General features: G+C 44.7%; 1 protein-coding gene across 5 annotated transcripts in view; it reads left to right on the top strand.

Moving 5' to 3' along the window:
• LOC135105789 (uncharacterized) overlaps positions 1 to 11,970 on the top strand; it is a 185,118-nt gene extending 173,148 nt beyond the window's left edge. For all 5 annotated transcript variants that reach the window (XM_064014305.1, XM_064014304.1, XM_064014301.1 and 2 more), the window contains one exon: positions 10,493 to 11,970. The gene's annotated coding sequence lies outside the window, so the exon portion shown is untranslated. The remainder of the gene's footprint in view (positions 1 to 10,492) is intronic.
• The last annotated feature ends 1,868 nt before the right edge of the window (positions 11,971 to 13,838 follow it).

Genomic DNA, 13,838 nt, shown 5'->3' with positions numbered 1-13,838 from the left:
TAGCGTGTGAATAGAGGTCAGGTCACGTGGGGTCACTATTGGTAATGAACTTTGTGTTGTTGCAATAAATGAACGTCAATCGCGGAGTCAGTTAATTGGATTCACATTTAATGGCTGTGGCTTACGACTTGATTCTGACGTTTACGAGGATGGAAGGTCCTGATGGAGCAGCGGAACACCTCGACCGGCAGATATTCCTGGACTGCGATGTTGTTTTGTTTTCATGTGACAATCGTATTATTATGGTATGTTGTTTATGTCGGGCTCCGTTCCACTGCTTTCCTTTGCGAATACATTATTTTATTTTATTTTTTATACCACGACACACCTGATTACTAGTTGATCGTTAATTTGTAAGGACCTAAGAACATACAGTAAAGCCAGCAGGTCTACACATGGCAGTCCCTGTATAAAGCACATATACCTGTATCCACCCATCATCACTATCCATAGACATATCTCTTCTTATCGTAAAGCTCTTTGTTGACTCTCTGCTAACTACTTAACGGAAAAAACCTAATGATCTAATGATTTTTTTTATTCATTCTCTTGTTTTTGCTCTATTTTTCAGAACTTACATATTATGACCTTGACGTGTGTCTGTGTGGATAACCTCCTGTTGTGCATGGTCAGGGTCTTTGCCTTTGAACAACAAATGAAAGTATAATATTAAAGTGTTGTTCATTGCCTGAATTTTTTCTCTGGCCTTACGCATCTAGTCTCCATTGTCCTTGTGTGGCCCAGAGAGGTGTGCCACTTTACAGCATCACAGACACCACACTGCCTCGATGGAGATGGGAGGAGGCAGGAGCGTCTTCTTACCCATACGTAGACGAGTGGCTTGTGTGTGTGTGTTTGTGTGTGTATGTGTGTGTGTGTGTAAATGTGAGGTCCTAGGAAGCATCGAGGGCTGGAGGGAGGTGATGGAGGTTTGCTGGCGGGTGGCTACTCATGGGTGCATGTGTTTACAACCCTGATGGCGACGCGAGCAACGGGATCGTCCTTCCAAGAGAGTATCCTCGGATTTCAGTTAAAGATAAAGACTGTTTACTTTACAAGACTGTGACGCAAGCAGTCTTGTATTTGTAAATTGATGGGGAGAATTTTGACTCGTTCAAGGCCTGAGATCTGTAAAGTGTGTTGTGCGACTTAGTTGTCGTGAAACTTGTGACTTGAAGACAGCAAACAGGTAGGCTGGGTAAACATGAACTGACTGAATAAGGCCTGGTGGGGTTGGCGTGGGGGGGCGGAGGGGGGGGGGGGGCATATTCGTACTCGTATTTATTCGCCGGAATAAAGTGTCTCCTTGGCACATCACGAGGAAGTAATTATCACTGGCAAGAGCAAGATCTGACATCCTGCCGTAGCATTCCATCAGCCTCCCGCGACCCATAGTTGTGAGTGTGTCGAGTGTGGACATGTTGAAATTGACTACTTGTTTACCATTTCACGTGGGAAGGTGAATCACAACATTCTTCGTGGCAAACATTAGGCATCTGCGTTTCTCTTAATGAGAACGAATAAATAAGTAGATAATGATAAAAAAAATATGTATAACCCTTGAAATTTACGAGTGGAGGACTGACGTTAGCAGCCACGCGCGGCGCCTTGGTCCCGCCCAAGCCTGCTCCATGAAGGTTCTGCGTTGTATAGAACTTTTCCACGCCCCGCCCACGGCCTCAGGAGAGGAGGCCGCGTAAGATGAAAGTGACAACATATATTTGTCCGAAATCACTCATATTGGCAGGTATATAATACATACATATACAATTAATTGATTGACTGGTTACTTATTTAATTAATTTTTATCTACTCAGTTATTTAATGAATTATTTTAACTCCAGGTTGGCTCATTACTTGGGCAGCCTTGTCTACTGGCGGCCATGGTTGCATTCGCTACCAAATTAAGGGAAATTTGTTGCTTTTATTGAATTATGCCGTTGTGGTTCGTCGAGGGCGCAGCCATTGCAGTAGAAAAGTTCAACAAGTGAAGTGTCTCTTTGATACAAGAAATCAGACTGGCGTACAGGTGACCAGGGTGGTCGGTCACATGGGAATTCCACGCATGGCCTCCTTAGGAATGGTCTGTATTGGCTGGGTCTCCAAAACTTGTTTCGAATGCTGCCTCCCCACCCTGCCGCTATATTGACGTCATGCCTACGTCAGTGCATCTTTCAAGGCCTAAGGACATCATACTACAAGACATGTGTCGCAGCAGGTACACAGCTTATCCTTACGTCGAGGGAAGAGTCCCTGGACTTGTGGTGCGTCATGGCTCAGGAGGGGAAGAGGTCCCGACTCACTGTGACGAGGCAGAGGCAAGGAATATTATGCGGAGCTGGAAGCATACATTGCTGAATCAACCTGCTGCAGTAACCCCTGGCCCTTCGTGCTCCACATTGACTCCATTCCCATGGCTCGTGTCTCGCCCCCGGCTGGACATGGAAGTGGCGGAGTGAGGGACGGAGGGACTCCTGCAATGCCTGTCACTGCGCCTCTCATTCTTCCTCGCCGCCACCTCCTTTCATCCCTCCCATTCCTCTTCATGAGTGTCAGGAGAGCGTGTGAATTTTAATGAACTGATATACAATTTTCTCTCTCTCTCTCTCTCTCATCCTCTCTCTCTCTCTCTCTCTCTCTCTCTCTCTCTCTCTCTCTCTCTCTCTCTCTCTCTCTCTCTCTCTCTCTCTCTCTCTCTCAGATAGTGTGCACATGTGTTTATGTTATGTTGCAGTTCACATATTTATCAGTCCTATCTATGTCTACATATATATATGTACAGCATGCATTTATGTATATACCTGTCTGTTTGTTTCTCTGCGTTTTCTTATTTGCCCATCTGTGTGTCTATCCGTCCATATATTCATCATTCATATATCTATCTGTCTGATCTACTTTATATATCTATCTATCTGTCTATCTATATAACTAATCTACCAACCAATCTAACTATCGATCTAATTGGAATTGTAAGGAAGTATACACACACACACACACACACACACACACACACACACACACACACCACACACACACACACACACACACACACACACACACACACACACACACACACACACACACACACCTGGATCTTAATTGCAGACGGCGGAGCATATTTCCGTTAGATTGCTTCGCTACGTCAAGTTCGAGCACAACGTGTGTCTTAATCGGTTAAGACTTAGCTTAGGGCACCAAGCTGGCAGGGTTCCGTGGGGGGAGGCTGGATAGGTTGGGGTGGAGGAACTCTTGGGGTCAACACAAATCCTTCGTCCTTCACAGGCTTTGATTGTTGGTTCCTCTTTCTCTTTGTTCATTGAAGGCCGTTTGTACATAACGAGTAAAGTGCGTTGTGTGTGTGTGTGTGTGTGTGTGTGTGTGTGTGTGTGTGTGTGTGTGTGTGTGTGTGTGTGTGTGTGTGTGTGTGTGTGTGTGTTGCTGTGTTGCATGCGTTATTCATGATGTGTGTGTGTATGTGTGTGTGTGTGTGTGTGTGTGTGTGTGTGTGTGTGTGTGTGTGTGTGTGTGTGTGTGTGTGTGTGTGTTGCTGTGTTGCATGCGTTTATTCATGATGTGTGTGTGTGAGTGTGTGTGTGCCTCAATGTGTTTGCATGCAGGATACAGGACTGCCTTGTGTAGATCAGCTAGCCTCTTGTAGCCAACCTCCTTATTTGCTTACTTTCTTGTTTTTGTTTGTTTGTCTTGTGTTTGCTGAAGGGGATGCAGTGATGTTCATTCACCGCTGAGAGGTTTGGTGTTGAATATCTAGGGTAGTATAATTTGAGCATTGCGAGTATTGGCACGGTTTATTATGTGTCGTAAATAATACAACAGCAGTACATATCCACAGATATAACTGCATGCGTATAAAATAAGTGTTCGTCATACCTTTAGTCTTCCTTGGATTTCTCTTTCTAAACACATCATTCGCTTGGTTCCTGTTTGCATTTTTTTTTTTTTTGCATGTGTCCAGGAGTCTGGGCAAGGGAATAAGAAAAAAAACCAGTTCACAATGCAGCTCAAAAAAAAAAAAAAGAAATAAATAAAAGAAAAGAAGAGATGAATAAAAAAGATGAAAGTTGGCTTATTTAGTGTCTGAGATATCTTGATGCACTAATTTAGAAACTGTGCACGTCGTAGGAAGGAGGAAACAAATATATATATATATATATATATATATATATATATATATATATATATATATATATATATATATATAGAAAGAGAGAGAGAGAGAGAGAGAGAGAGAGAGAGAGAGAGAGAGAGAGAGAGAGAGAGAGAGAGAGAGAGAGAGAGAGAGAGATTACCATATCAAGCAAAAAATCTGACTTAACTAAAACCACTCTGACCATCGTAAGAATTCCCTGGATAAACAAAAACGTGCGTGGAAATTGAAAGCGTAACTCATGAAGGGAGGTGGTCACGGTGAGGTAGATGGGAGAAGTCAGGAGCCCACCTGTCCTGAAGTAGAGTTACATGTTACGTGGGAAAGTGTGAGGCGCGGAGTGTGAAGCGAGGCGAGACTAGCAGGATCCTGGAAGAGACTTGAGGGTACCGGCCATTCAGGAAATCCCAGTGGGTCCGCTCCTGGTGAGAGAGAGAGAGAGAGAGAGAGAGAGAGAGAGAGAGAGAGAGAGAGAGAGAGAGAGAGAGAAGCAGACATGACTCAGTAAGACATCACAGGGGGCAAGGGAGTCATAACAGCGGTGTTGGTATGGCGGTGACGTGACCCATGTGGTGGTGGTGGTGGTGGTGTAATCGTGTCTTGTGGTGTTAACTGACGCGTGGTTGGTGTAATGATGAGGGAAGATGTGGTATAATAAAGCCCTTGGTGGTAAGTGGCGTGGTAAGGAGGGAGGAAGTGAGGTTTCTGACGGTGCGCGGCGGCGTGAGGAGTGTATGTGTGGCTGGGACGGCGCCCGGCGAATCCTGGACAGTCAGTCACCCCGTCGCCAGGACACAGTCACGACCTCTCCACAGCTCCGCCACCACCACCACCACCACCACTCTCAGCCATACATTACCTAATCTCAGAAGTATTATACGTCGATCCCTCTCAATATGTGTGTCATCCTTTAATGTGTAGATGGATGAGAAGTAAAGTGGCAGCGGCGGCGGCGGTGACGGCGGCGGCGGTGGTGGTGGTGGTGGCGGTGGTGGTGGTGGTGGTGGTGGTGGTGGTGGTGGTGGTTGCACATTTTCACAAAACACCAATAATTCGCCAGTCCTTGCACTGATACTTGAAAAAAATGATTGTAACTAACTTGATAGAGAGACAGAAGAGTACAACCGACAGAAGGAGGAGACTAATTTATTAATTAGGTCAAAAACGAGTCAGTCATTTAACGCACGCCTATCACACAAAAGAGGAAAGAGTAGTTCAGTTTACTTCTGGAGAGCTTGAAACGTCCCTGTGGCAGTAGTGGCGCGTGGAACACTAATCACTCTCCCATTACCACCAGCCTTCGCTCATTGGAGGCGCTTAGGGGTCAAGAATGGATGGGTGGAGATTATACACGATTAGACACTTGGTGAGAGAGAGAGAGAGAGAGAGAGAGAGAGAGAGAGAGAGAGAGAGAGAGAGAGAGAGAGAGAGAGAGAGAGAGAGAGAAAGGTGGGGGGGGGCGATTTGGAGTAGGAGAAGGAGGAGGAAGTCATGCCCTTGGGAGTCCTTGGAGGTTGGACGTGTGCCAGGGAGGGCGGGAGGTTGTGGGTTGCTCAGATAACTTGCAAGTGTCTGAGAAAGTAGCAAGGTGGAGGGTCCTTCCTGTGTGAGTGGGACAGAGGGACAGAAGGAGGAAAGAAAGGCGAGGGTATTCTGTAGGAGGAAGAGTCCCGGGATTTAGTTTATGGGAATGGGGGAAAAAAATGGGAGGAGGAGGGAAAGGAGAATAGCGACGATCTTGTACTGGAATAAGAGGTCAATGAGCTTTTAATGGGACAAGGGGTGGGACGTGGAGCTCCTGCTGGTAGGAGTGGGACAGAGAGAAAAGAGAGATCCTGTTAGTAAGAGGAGGACAGTGAGCTTTCCAGTAAGAGTTAGACAGATGTCCTGCTAGTTAGAGTGGTACAGAGAGCTCTTCATAGTAAGAGAGAGAGAGAGAGAGAGAGAGAGAGAGAGAGAGAGAGAGAGAGAGAGAGAGAGAGAGAGAGAGAGAGAGAGAGAGAGAGGCCTTGCTATTAAGACGGAAATGACAGAGAGCTCCTGTAAAAAGTGAAAAAAAGAAAGATCCTGCTAGTAAGACGGGGAAAACAGTGACCTGCCTGCAAAATAGGACAAAAAAAAATGTAGGTACAAAAAGAAAAAAAAAAAAAAAATGGGCCAAGGGGAATGAGGCAGCCAGGGAACACCTCTCTATCCCTGGAGGGCGAAATTCGAGGGAGGAATGTCCCAGGTTAGATGGGAAAATGATTTGGTATTCGGAAGGGAGACTGGGCAGGTCAAAAAAGGGGACGTTTCCAGGTCGTGTATGAAAAGGTGAGGGGCCACGCGGGCAGGCTGAGGGGAAAGGGTCTAATCCTGGTAGATCCGGCCAACTGAAAGACCAGCAAGAGGAAATAATGCAAATACTCAGAGAAGTAGTTTTTATTGCTGCCCAAGAGAAGTAAGTTAGTGTCTGTGGAGAGAGAGAGAGAGAGAGAGAGAGAGAGAGAGAGAGAGAGAGAGAGAGAGAGAGAGAGAGAGAGAGAGAGTTGCATGCGGAAGGAGGGAAGGGGGCAGCCAGAGAGAGAGAGAGAGAGAGAGAGAGAGAGAGAGAGAGAGAGAGAGAGAGAGAGAGAGAGAATGCATGTGGAAGGGGGGTTGGGGGGCAGCCAGAGAGAAAGAGAGAGAGAGTGAGCAGCAAACAGATACAAACACAGACACACTTACAGATAAACATAAACAGATAAACAAACAGAGATAATATATGCTGAGGTAGGAGTGCGGCGGCCTTGAGAGTTGAGGGAGTCGTGTTCTCGGCTCCCAGGCGGCGAGGCGAGGCGAGGCAAGGGCGGTGTGTGCGTCAGAAGGCAGTCCGCACTCCGCACTCAGCCAGCCTGTCAGCACGCCGCGTCGCTCCGTTACCCTCACATGCACCCTCCGCGCGCAAGACCAGGAGACATGTTATAGGCGGACAATGGGGCTTTCCCGCCGCCCTCACTTTCTATATGTATTTCTCAGAAGTTTAAAGACGGGTGCTAAAGTTATGTAATCACGATGAACACACACACTTGCCCTTACTATATATTTATTTCCTCTACTGTTATTATTGGTATTGAATAGTCGGTCCCCACAATTATTATTAACCCTTTTGATGCTATCAGCATATTTTAGTAACATTTAGAACAGTATAAAGAATTGTTTGCTAGGACATAGAGAAGAGAGAGAGAGAGAGAGAGAGAGAGAGAGAGAGAGAGAGAGAGAGAGAGAGAGAGAGAGAGAGAGAGAGAGAGATAGGATGATTTTATATTTTTCAGGCTAGAGTTATTCATCATACTGTAATACAAAAGTAAGTGCCGGAAAAGTTGTAAAGGATTATGGAGAAAAAAAATTGTCATTAATGAAAGGGTTAATGCCACTGTAGTTTACCCTTTGCTTTCATGCCCAAACAATTGTAAGTTTCTCCGTCTTACTAGTCTTACTAATTAGCTCAATTTATCCAAAGTCTCTTCCTTTAGATTAGCACTCTTCCCAATCTGTACACCTCTTCAGTAAGGTTAGACTTTTAAACCACTACTGCTTCATCCCGAGTTTCCCCGCACCACCACAGACCAAGATCCCGCTTATCATAAACAGCCTTGTAAGGGTCAACATGTCTGCTGTCGTTTGCTCTTCTTTTGTGCTCCCTTGTGTCCTTGTCCTGTGGCTGTGGCGTGAGGAGGGCTTGAGGGATCAGAGTTATTGAGGGTAAAGCAATTCCATGTCCTAGTCTTTGGAAGGGGAGGGAAGGAATCGCTGAGTTCTTAAGAGTAAAACAATTCACCCTTTGATAAGACTAGTGTGTGTGTGTGTGTGTGTGTGTGTGTGTGTGAATGCTCGCTCACTTTCAGTCTGCATCTACTTTCGACTGTGTTTGGAATAACTGAGAGCGGAAGCGGAAAGATAAAGTGAGTGAACTTCGTGGAAAGAGGAGGGAAGAGAGCGACTGCGAAGAGGCGAGAGGCGTGCAAACATCTCCACAGCTTTTACCAGTGTGGAGTGTCCCGTGACGAGGAATTTGTTGTCCAGGTCTGCAGTGATTGGTGGACTGTGCAGGGAAGAAGATGTAGAGCAGACGGAGGAGGATGGTCTTGGTGTGGAAGGTCCGAAGGCGTGATGACCAGAGGATGAGGAGCAAGGTCACGAGTAGCTTGGGGCACCGTGCAGGAAGGTCAAGGAGGGATGTGGGGTGGTTGATATTGAAGCGACTGATGGGAGGAAGGGGGAAGGTACAGCCAAGTTAGGAAAATGACAATAAAAGTGAGTTATTCTTTCTGTGTTTAATTCAGTAAAAGCAATGTGCTGGTCAAGTTAGGTTAGGTTACATTGTTGAGTTAGATAATGTAAAGTAAGGTAATGTCCGTTTAGTTTAGGTAAGGTAAGGTTAGATTAGGTTAGGTTAGGTGAGGTAAGGTAAGGTAAAGTTAAGTTAGGTACATCCATATTCTGTGTAAGGTAGAGTAATAATCTGCGTTCATTTCCATTGTTTAGCGTGTTCATGAAATAGATAAGAGGACTTAAAATTAGGGAAAACACTGAATGGAAGAAAGAGTAGCTTTTTTATTTTTATCAGCTGAGTTCATCACTGTATCTAATATCCTATTTTAACCTGACCTAGCCAATCAACAGTAGCAGAGGTGACTGAACTACACATTATACCATTTATGAACTTCCTTGGGTCAAAATTGCCAGTAAAAAGTTCTCTTCCCTGCATTACTAATTAGCTCGACATTTTTTTTTCTTCACAATGTCACCTCCAGAGATATAAATAGAGCGCAGGACAAGGAGAGGCGATGGCTGGGGAGGAAGACAAACAGGTTTTTGGTGTTTGTGATGACTTGCTGTAAAAAAGAGAATTGGGAACGAAGGTAAAAAATAGTTAAGCATCGTGTGGGTTCATTGTCAACTGGTTTGAGAGAGAGAGAGAGAGAGAGAGAGAGAGAGAGAGAGAGAGAGAGAGAGAGAGAGAGAGAGAGAGAGAGAGAGAGAGAGAGATAAGGATGAGGGTGAAGGCATTGTTCATAAATTATATAAGCTTAGCATCTCGACAGGAAATGAGTGCGATAGGAAATTTTATTAAGAGGTGGGTTAGGTTAGATTTGGCCGCGAGTATGACAGATGTTACTGAGAGAGAGAGAGAGAGAGAGAGAGAGAGAGAGAGAGAGAGAGAGAGAGAGAGAGAGAGAGAGAGAGAGAGAGAGAGAGAGAGAGAGAGAGAGAAACACCAGCGACCTTGGCCAATGCACAGAGGCGCCACGTAACGTAAAGCTTGGAGCAATAATTTATCTCCTAGTATCACTCAGACGCGCACTGCTATGTGTTACTGGGGCCGCCACATCGCCGCACCACTGCCTGTGTTTACTTAGCGGGGATGCTGAGACGGGCAGGCGGCGACACAGACAGGACGGGAGATGCATTTTTGGGAGCCAGACTTGCGAGGGATCGATGTCAGGGTCTGGAGGGGCGTGGCATGGCGCCGTGGGTGGATAAGGAGCATGGTAGAGGGAGAAGGAGGGTTGGGGACAGACACTGGACACGTGACAGCTGCACGAGTCTCCCCAGATACACTTTGACGGTATCATTTTCTCTCTCCAGGGGTGACGATTTATCCCGTGTTGGAGGTAACATTAACACGCCTTGTTAGTATGTGATATAGTCCATATGTGTGGTGAGTCACTGCCACGCGGGGTTATTGTGTTGTCATGGCTGTGATTGATCTGCCGGCCTGTCTGTTGCTGTGACATTCGTAGCCATGTGGTTATTGACTCATTGTTATGCGTATTTGTCATCCTGTAACGTACGTGATTGATTTCAGAGAGGTGCTACTGACTGGTCTCTTTAACCTTTTTATTGTTTGGATCGCCTTTCAGTAACATTCAGAATAGGAAAAAAATGTTTGCATGGACAGATTGAGTAAAGAGAAAAAAAAAAAAAAAATGTTTTCGAGGACGCAAATATTAATATATTTTAATATAAAAATGTCTTGAAAGTTGTAAGGAATTATAGGAAAATAATGTCTAATAAAATGAAAGGGTTAACACAGACACCTTTCATATTTCGTCACCTGTTAGTTATTAATGATATAGTAAATAAGATGCAGTTGTGCTGGATGAGTAACTTGATCATTCATAACCCCTAGATAACTCCTTGTCATCCTAAACTTCATAAATTTCGCTAATGACATCCAGAATATGATGAAAGCGATGCCGCAGCGATGGAAGGGTGAGATGCCCCGCCAGGCTGTGTTTTGGTGAGTGTCGCTGCATGTGCCTTGTCTAACTTGTCTCTAATGTGTGTCTTGTTTCTCCACAGGTGGGTACAAGCTTCGATGTCGCCACTGTGATGCAGGTAGAGTTGCTGAACCATTGTCTTGTCTTAGAGAGAGAGAGAGAGAGAGAGAGAGAGAGAGAGAGAGAGAGAGAGAGAGAGAGAGAGAGAGAGACGTAAGAAAACAAAAAAAATAAAATAAGATGAAAAACATGTATGAAAGTTTTACAGTATTGAGCTTCCCAGACGTGCCAAGCCTCCGGGGACACTGCCACTTGAGAGGGGAGAGGGAGAGGGGAGGGAGAGCAACACTAAGGGGAGAGAGAGAGAGAGAGAGAGAGAGAGAGAGAGAGAGAGAGAGAGAGAGAGAGAGAGAGAGAGAGAGAACACCGCTGGACGCTGGCGGGGGTTACGTGGGAGGGGTAGGGATGGGCAGGAAGTGTCGGGCGAGGTTCTCGTTCCCATGAGACTTGACTCTCCTTAAGTTTGCTGATCGGACGCGAAGCTTTGTGAGGGAAGTTGTCCTGTAAAAGGAGAGACGAAAAAATGAGGGAACATAAATGGGTGAAAGCGAGAGGAAATGGACTGGCACAGTAAAAGAACGAAGGAATAAAATAAGGTGGAAAGAGGAATGGAAAAGACGAAAAATAATAGAAAATAGAAAAAATGGGAGGATAGTTAAAGAAAAGAGTGGACGAAAAATGAGAGATAGGAAGAAAGAAAAAGGGATGAATAAAGGGAGGGATGGACAAAAAATCAGTAGCAAGAAAAATGAAAAAGGATGAAAAGAGGAAATTGAAGAAACGAAAAATGGGAAATTCCAAGAATGAAAGAGGAAACAGGAAGGAGGAAAAGGGGGATTTAGGAGAACGAAAAGTGGGGCAAGTAAAAGAGAAAAAGAAGGGAAAAATAACAGGAAAAAAGAAGAAAAGAAAATGAAAGAGGGAGGAAATAGAAAAAAAATAAATAGAAGGGACAGACATAATAAAAAAAAATAACAGTAAAATAGGGAGTTTGAGGAATGGAAATAAACGAACAAGAATAACAATGAAATAAAGAACGAAAACCAAAGTAAAGGTCAAAGATTCGAGTGAAAAAATAAGAGAAAAGAAGAAAAGACACAATAAAACCTACAAACAAACATGAGAAGAGGTAAAGAACAATTGTCGGGATGAGGCGTGTGTTTGGGGATCTTTCCTTCACTGCATTCTTTGTGCTTCTCTTCCCCCTCGGTTGTCATTGTCCAGTAAACCTCTCTTGACCTCTCATTGTGTGTCATCACCTTCTCCTCATCCTTGTCCTCAGCCTCTTCACTTTCTTAAATATCAATACTACGAGTGTGGACTAGGCGCTCCGTGTGTGTGTGTGTGTGTGTTTGTGTGTGTCTGGCGGCGAGGGAGTGGCGTCGGCCTGGCGGTGGTGTCTGGCTGGCTGGACGTCACACCCACTGATGCATGGCGGCGGCAGTCCACACACACACACACACACACACACACACACACACACACACACACACACACACACACACATGAAGAAATTCATTAAAAAACATGATTAATTGTCTTTAGTGTCGTATGGTTGGTTGTGAAGTAATGTTTTCCAATACGTCCTTGAAAGCGGAGGCTGATCACCATCTCGTTCAGGGTTAACTGTACAAAAAAAGATGACAAAAAAGTATTATGAAGACCGATACCCATCAGAGAGAGAGAGAGAGAGAGAGAGAGAGAGAGAGAGAGAGAGAGAGAGAGAGAGAGAGAGAGAGAGAAAGGGGGAGGGTTCAGTGCGCCTCGCGATAACCCTGATACCACTTATCTGTTTGTCATCGTCTCCACTGGGACTTGAAAGATGCCACGAAACCTGAACATTCTCTCAAGGCGAGAACTGAGGAGTGAGACATAGCTGGGCGTTCATTATAGCAAGGCAGGGAGGAGAGGAGGGGAAGGTTCCGCTATGGCCTTCCTCTAGTTGCCAGGCTCCTGAGCCAGGCCAGCGGGAGGGGGAGCGATGGGTGGAGGAAGGTCGGCGCGAGTGACTGTATGTCCCGGAGGTGACGAGAGGCATGAAGCTCAGCCTTGGTGCAGGGCGAGCGGCTGGGCGGCCAGCTGAGTGGGTACTGTATGTTAATGGCTACTGTTTTTCTGCTCTTGCTCGTCCTTCTTGTTCTCGTCCTCCCGCCCAGCTTCTTCTTCTTCTTCTTCTTCTTCTTCTTCTTCTTCTTCTTCTTCTTCTTCTGCTCCTCCTCCTCCTCCTCCTCCTCCTCCTCCTCCTCCTCCTCCTCCTCCTCCTCCTCCTCCTCCTCCTCCTCCTCCTCCTCCTCCTCCTCCTCCTCCTCCTCCTCCTCCTATAATATAGCCCCCATAAAGATCAACAGGTCTGCAGATTTTGCTCCTCCTCTTTGTTCCTTTGTGTTCCTTCCCTCAATCCATCCACTGTCTGCCTGCACTTACATCCTGGGCACAACACATTAATAACTGTTTTATTTTTGTCTACTATGTGATATAAGGTAAATAAATCCGTAAGAATTCGGTACTGATATTATATAAAGAAAATTTTATCACTATGTAGTAGTCTGTTAATTACGTTACGCGAATACTTTGAAGTTACTTGAAAATAATTATTATAGCAATTATTCTGGATTCAATATTGGTATTCTGCTCACGATTGAAAACAGGAGGACAAAGAAAGCGGCAGGTCGAGACTCGCCGATATCACGGAAAGAGAATAAAAATACGATTGTTAAACCACCATCCATCATATTCAATTAATCGCTAATCACCCGCAATGTTTTGTGGGATGAAAACTAATGAACATCACTCGTCTTCAAAAAGGAAAGCAAAAAAAAAAAAAAATAAATAAATAAAATAAAATAAAATAAAATAAAAAAAGTAATTCTGAAAGCTATCATCAGTTGGCGAAGGTTATGAAACTCATCACAAGAAACAAAGAAGTAGAATATCTGGAGAAAAGCGTCATTATAATATATATATATATATATATATATATATATATATATATATATATATATATATATATATATATATATATATATATATATATATATAAGCCCACAATATGGACTCAGAAATACGACCTTGCCATACACTGCTCGCTTTCAACAGTCATGAATACACGAAGTGCATCGACCTCAGAGCAGCTGTTGTAGCCTGGCTTAGGATTTCAAAAAGCGTGAGAGATGAGAGAGTACGTACGCTGACTGTTGATTGATGCAGCTAAGGCCTGATTTACTGCCGCCCCTCTTGCAAGCGACAGGCAAGGCTGGTACAACGCAGTTAGATATCCACACTGTCTTCCTGCGCTGTATTTCTTTAGGCTAAGTCGTGTATACTTCTGGTTATTATTATTATTACTATTATTATTATTATTATTATTA

Source organism: Scylla paramamosain, chromosome 12, assembly GCF_035594125.1.
Source record: "Scylla paramamosain isolate STU-SP2022 chromosome 12, ASM3559412v1, whole genome shotgun sequence".
Classification (NCBI taxonomy): domain Eukaryota; kingdom Metazoa; phylum Arthropoda; class Malacostraca; order Decapoda; family Portunidae; genus Scylla; species Scylla paramamosain.
The sequence above is the reverse complement of the archived record's forward strand: the minus strand, read 5'-3'. Positions and strand labels throughout refer to the sequence as shown.